Raw genomic sequence first — 6,000 nt, 5'->3', positions numbered from 1 at the left:
CCAGGGATCAAACCTGGGTCTCTGGGATGCAGGCAGATTCTTTCTCATCTGAGTCACCAGGGAAGCCTCAGTATATTTACAATATATCCAAAATGTGTGCTCAACAACTATGTAAATCTATGATAAAATTTTAGGTTTTAACCTGAAAATGCCTAAAAGGATACCTAGTTTTTTCCTATTAATTATTTTATATAGACAATGTAAAAATTTGGTAACCACTATTTTAAACAGACCAAGCATTTCAAAAAGTTCACTGATTAAAGGTAACCCTGATGACGTGAATGAGCTCAGGAAGAATAGCATACGGTGAAAGAAAAAAATTTCCCTTGCATTTGTAAGCCTTGAAGTGTAAGAGGCTGAGATCTGAGGCCAGTTACTGATCAAGCAGCACAAGCCTATCAATCCACCATACACAGACCTCTATTATTTAGAATGTGTGAAGACATACTCTCTCATTTGACCGAAGGTTTCCAGGAAACCATAGACAACTACAGGCAGAAGCAAGAAGTGCCAACTAGAACTCTGCTGACAGTAAAAGAGAAGAGGTGGAGCAGAAGGAAAGATCCAAGCATACCTGCTTCAGGGCATGGTGAGGATAAGAGTAGGGAATGCAAATATCCAGACACCAGAAAAACAGGACCCAAAGCTCTACCAAAACAGAATTCTGTTGGTGTTTCTGTTGGGATTTTTCAGATCTGAAACCTGGTGGGTAAGGTTGTCCATATTTTACTTGATACCTAAGTTGAGGCCATTTACTCAGCTGTTCTTCATCCTCAGAATCTCCTGGCATATAAAATGTTGGTAGCCACTATTGTAAACAGACTGAATAGTCTGAGAGTAGACACCCCTGGATAGTAAGCTGGGGGGAAGAGTCTGATTCCGTATAGAACATGAAGGAAGTTGTTTTATACATAGTTTTACCATAAATTTACTGTTTAAACAAGGATACTTTTGAGAGGAAGAAGGATTGCTGTTAATAACGATGCTGAGAAAAATAAGTGTAAATCACGACTATCTGGGACAATCCAAAAAGTACACTTATCTTGCTCAAAGTCATCTTACTAGGATGGTCTTTTATTGGGAGTAGATTTTTAATATCCGTCTGACCCATCAAAGCAAGAACTTGTTATATTTCAATTCAAATATCATTAAGTCTCAAGCCTCTACGGGTAACTTCCTATTTATCAGACGGTTTGATGTGAGCCTTGAGGAAAACCGGCAAAGGGCATTCAAGATCTCAAGTTGACCATAACTGTCAAAGAGGGCATGTATGTGGGCACATACAGACACACCTATGTGGATAACATGTGAGATGGCAAGGGGTCAAGGTAACTCCTGTGATCCAGTTTCAAGCCCGAGGCAATGTTTTGAATTTCTCACTCCTATTCTTCCCCAGAAATCCTGGTGTGGAGCTTAGCCCACAGAAGAAACACCACCAGAGTTTATGGACTGATTCAAAGTCCCTCCCCCCTTGGAATGACTCAAAGTAATGCTCTCTTGAAGAAAAACAAGGTGACAATTCCCCGTTGGATTAGATGATGGGATTGAGCACAGGAGGGACAAAGAGGTAGATGCTGGACATGAGTGTGTGGGCCAGAGGTGAGGCATGCTTGGCAGTACGATGCATCACAGACACACCAATCATAGGCACATAGTATACAAGTACTGCACAGATGTGTGACACACACGTGTTGAGGGCCTTCCACTGTCCCTCCCCAGAAGCAATGCCCAGCCCTGTGTAAAGAATCAACATATAGGAGACCACAATCAGCAGTGAGTCCAGTCCAAAAGTGGCCAAGACAATGGCCAAACCCAGGATGCTATTGAGCTTAGTGTCAGCACAAGGCAGCTGGATCAAGTCTGAGTGGAGGCAGTAAGAGTTGGAGAGGATGTTAGTGTGGCAATAGGGCAGTAACCTCAAGAGGACTGGAAGGGGAGCCATGAGTATCACACTCTTTAGTGTAATGACCAGACCAATGGAGACAGTACGGGGCAGGGTGAGGATGGCTGTGTAGCGCAGTGGATTGTAGATGGCTACAAAGCGATCTTAACTCATAGCCAGCAGGACCCCTGACTCCATGCAGGAGAAGGTGTGGATGAAGAACATCTGGGCAAGGCAGCCATCAAAGTCAAGCCGGCAGGCATCAAACCAAAGAATGCCCATGACAGTAGGCAGTGTGGACACAGAGACACCCACCTCAGTGACAGCCAACATGGAGAGAAACAGGTACATGGGCTCATGTAAGGCAGGATCTGCTTGCACCGCTGCAATGATTAGGCTGTTGCCCACAATAGCTACAGTGTACATGGTGAAGAAGGGGATGGACAGCCAGCCATGTTGGGCCTCCAATCCTGGAATGCCAGTCAGGAAGACAGAGAGGAAGTCAAGACTTTCATTGCTCTCAGCTTTCATGCCACCAACAGCAGTGATCAGTCTTTACCTGCCATTTGAAAAAAAAAAAAAAAATCAGTTAACTCCCACCCTTGAGGCCTTCTGCCTTAGTAGTATACCTCAAAGTGTGAAGAAGAGAGAGATGGAAAGACATGGAGGAAATTGGTGTCATCTACATTATTCCTTGTAAAAATATTCTCACCTACTATTCCCCTGACAGTGAGAGCCCTAAACTCTTATGTATAAAAGAGATATTTGAGACTACCCAATGTTATGAAAGATAGCATCATTTAAAAATTGAGAAGCACAGGAATAAATCAGAAATGGGTCAAAATCAATACTCAATCAGTTAATACATGATTTAACTTGTGAAAATAATAATATTCTCTTACTTGAATATAAGAAATAAATGAAAAAAAATAGCTTCATACGTTCAGTGTTTCAGAGCTCTGCAAATGGATTCTCACAGACCTCAGTTTGGAACCCAATTTACAGTTTACATACAGTGTGACCTTGAACAGGTAACTTAACTTTTCGAGGTCTCTGTGTTTCTATATCTAAAATAGAAAAATAAAATACATCTATTGCATATGGACATTGTAAAAGTAAACATTATATTATATGGTATGTATGGACAAACCTCATTTGTCACAAAGAGTAAAAATGAAGGCTTATAAACACTACCCCCTGACCCATGGCATGGAGGAGGAACATGAATGATGGCGAAGAGTAAGAACAGCACCCAGGAGCACACAGCTTCAGGGAAATAATTCAGTCTTTGTGTGCTAGAAAGGATAACCAGATGGGCAACTGTCTCTCTACCAAGCTGCCTCATTTCAGACCCATAAAAACCATGTTAAGTGACTGTCCTTAAGTCATTAGGTGGCTAAATTGGGACTAGAATCTAATTCTTTCAACTTTAAGTCCTGTGGTCCTTCCTATGAAACCCAGCTGCCAGCCTTCTGAAATTGCAGCCACCTAAGTAAGAAGACTGTGTGGATCACAATAAACTGTGGAAAATTCTGAAAGAGATGGGAATACCAGACCACCTGACCTGCCTCTTGAGAAACCTGTATGTAGGTCAGGAAGCAACAGTTAGAACTGGACATGGAACAACAGACTGGTTCCAAATAGGAAAAGGAATACGTCAAGGCTGTAATTGTCACCTTGCTTATTTAACTTATATGCAGAGTACATCATGAGAAATGCTTGCCTGGAAGAAGCACAAGCTGGAATCAAGATTGCTGGGAGAAATATCAATAACCTCAGATATGCAGATGACCCCACCCTTATGGCAGAAAGTGAAAAGGAACTAAAAGCCCTCTTGATGAAAGTGAAAGAGGAGAGTGAAAAAGTTGGCTTAAATCTCAACATTCAGAAAACAAAGATCATGGCATCTCGTCCCATTACTTCATGGGAAATAGATGGGGAAACAGTGGAAATAGTGTCAGACTTTATTTTTGGGGCTCCAAAACCAATGCAGATGGTGATTGCAGCCATGAAATTAAAATACACTTACTCCTTGGAAGGAAAGTTATGACCAACCTAGACAGCATATTCAAAAGCAGGGACATTACTTTGCCAACAAGTTCTGTATAGTCAAGGCTATGGTTTTTCCAGTGGTCATGTACGGATGTGAGAATTGGACTGTGAAGAAGGCTGAGCACTGAAGAATTGATGCTTTTGAACTGTGGTGTTGGAGAAGACTCTTGAGAGTCCCTTGGACTGCAAGGAGATCCATCCAGTCCATTCTAAAGGAGATCAACCCTGGGTGTTCTTTGGAAGGAATAATGCTGAAGCTTAAGCTCCAGTACTTTGGCCACCTCATGCAAAGAGTTGACTCATTGGAAAAGACTCTGATGCTGGGAGGGATTGGGGGCAGGAGGAGAAGGGGATGACAGAGGATGAAATGGCTGGATGGCATCATAGACTTGATGGACTTGAGTTTGAGTGAACTCCAGGTGTTGGTGATGGACAGGAAGGCATGGCATGCTGTAATTCATGGGGTCACAAAGTGTCAGACATGACTGAGCAACTGAACTGAACTGAAGTAAGAAGAAGGTAGAGATATTGGGAAGTTGGTCATCTTCACCTTCACAGGCAGAGCAAAGTAGAGAATGGCAGACAGATTTATTTTTCCTGCCTCCTAAGCAGACTAGGAGATTTACTTGCTTTATCCTCCTCTTCCTTGTTTTTGAACTCTCACTGCCATTCATAGTCAACACCTTTGTTTTTTCTGCAGCTTTTCCTATTACTACTTAAGTGGAAATAATAGCCTCATCTATGACTTTAAAATATTTTATACATACTTTTTATTTTATGAGAAGTGCCTTTACACCTCTGTTCTCCCTCGGAATCTTAGGTAAACTTGTGTCTGGTTCATTCTTGCCTCCCACTGCTTCATGTTTCAAACACAAAGACATGCTCAATAATTCATGAATTAATAAAAGCATGATGAGCACATTGTTCAGGGTCATAACTGAAGTACATTCAGTTCTCGGTTCCATTCTCTAGATCAAAGTTAAACCAACGGGACACACACAGAGATAGAGGGGACCAAGTCATATAAAGAGCATTGAAGGAACCAGTGATGCTTTTTTTTTTTTTTTTTTCTGAGAAGAAGAGACTGCAGCAGAGATGGTCGGGGATGGGTATAAGAGGTAGTGAGTGACAGATGGAGATGAAGATGACAATTTAGGGTCCAGGTATGGAAGATTTTTCTGCGTCAAAGCTTCAAGATGAGACAATAAGTTTTTATCAGTGAGCATGTTCAAGCAACAATTGCCACAATTGTGTAACCATTGATAGAAATGCTGGGGGTAGAATTCCAGCAGCTGCTGAACTGGGATTAAAGGCACTTTCAAGTCTCCTTCTGCCCTTGGGCCTGATGTTCCAGGAGGTCAAAATCTCTCCTGGTCTGTGATGCTGACAATATCATGACTTCGGTTCTGTGTGGAATAGAACAGAGGCAAACTCTCAGCCCCTGTCATGGGATTGCCATGTGTCCTTCACTGATAGAGCCGTCTCTGTAGCCTTATCTAAAAGTGCTGTCCTGGAGGACACCTGGTGCTGGAAGGTATATTACTCTTTTTTTTTTTTTTTCTTTTTTAATAAAATATACATGAAACTAAGATTTTGGAATTTTTTTAATTTTTTTTTCCATTGAAAGGGTTATACATTATGACCAAGTGGGATCCACTCTTGGAATTTGAGAATGGGTCAACAGACAAAACTCAATCAATCTGATATGTCATCTTAATAGAATGAAGGAAAGCAACCAAGATCATCTCAACTGATCCAACAAAAGAATCTGACAAAAGGGAATTTTATTTTTATTTGTTTTAAACCCTTCCATCATAAGCCAAACAAATGATAGCAAATATACAAGCATGGACAGAAATTCACTCAAAGACACAGAGACTTGAGAGAGGCTGAGGGAACCACACAGGAGCACAGAGAGAATTATAGACTGAAATACACTTCTTGTCCTCATACAAATAGATTTCAGACTCACCTGAAAGAGCTCAGTGAAGGGAGAGTTGGCTTGAAAGACAAAGAACCTGAGCTCACAGTGTTTCCAGAATGAACCTCAAGCAGGTACTAGCCTC

The 6,000-nt window shown here is 41.5% G+C and overlaps 1 pseudogene; it reads right to left on the bottom strand.

Moving 5' to 3' along the window:
- Positions 1-1,531: 1,531 nt before the first annotated feature.
- On the bottom strand, positions 1,532-2,413 carry LOC138093203 (olfactory receptor 51I2-like; annotated as a pseudogene).
- Positions 2,414-6,000: the final 3,587 nt, after the last annotated feature.

The sequence above is a fragment of the Capricornis sumatraensis genome, chromosome 16 (genome assembly GCF_032405125.1).
Source record: "Capricornis sumatraensis isolate serow.1 chromosome 16, serow.2, whole genome shotgun sequence".
Classification (NCBI taxonomy): domain Eukaryota; kingdom Metazoa; phylum Chordata; class Mammalia; order Artiodactyla; family Bovidae; genus Capricornis; species Capricornis sumatraensis.
This window is presented reverse-complemented; position numbering and strand designations above follow the sequence as displayed.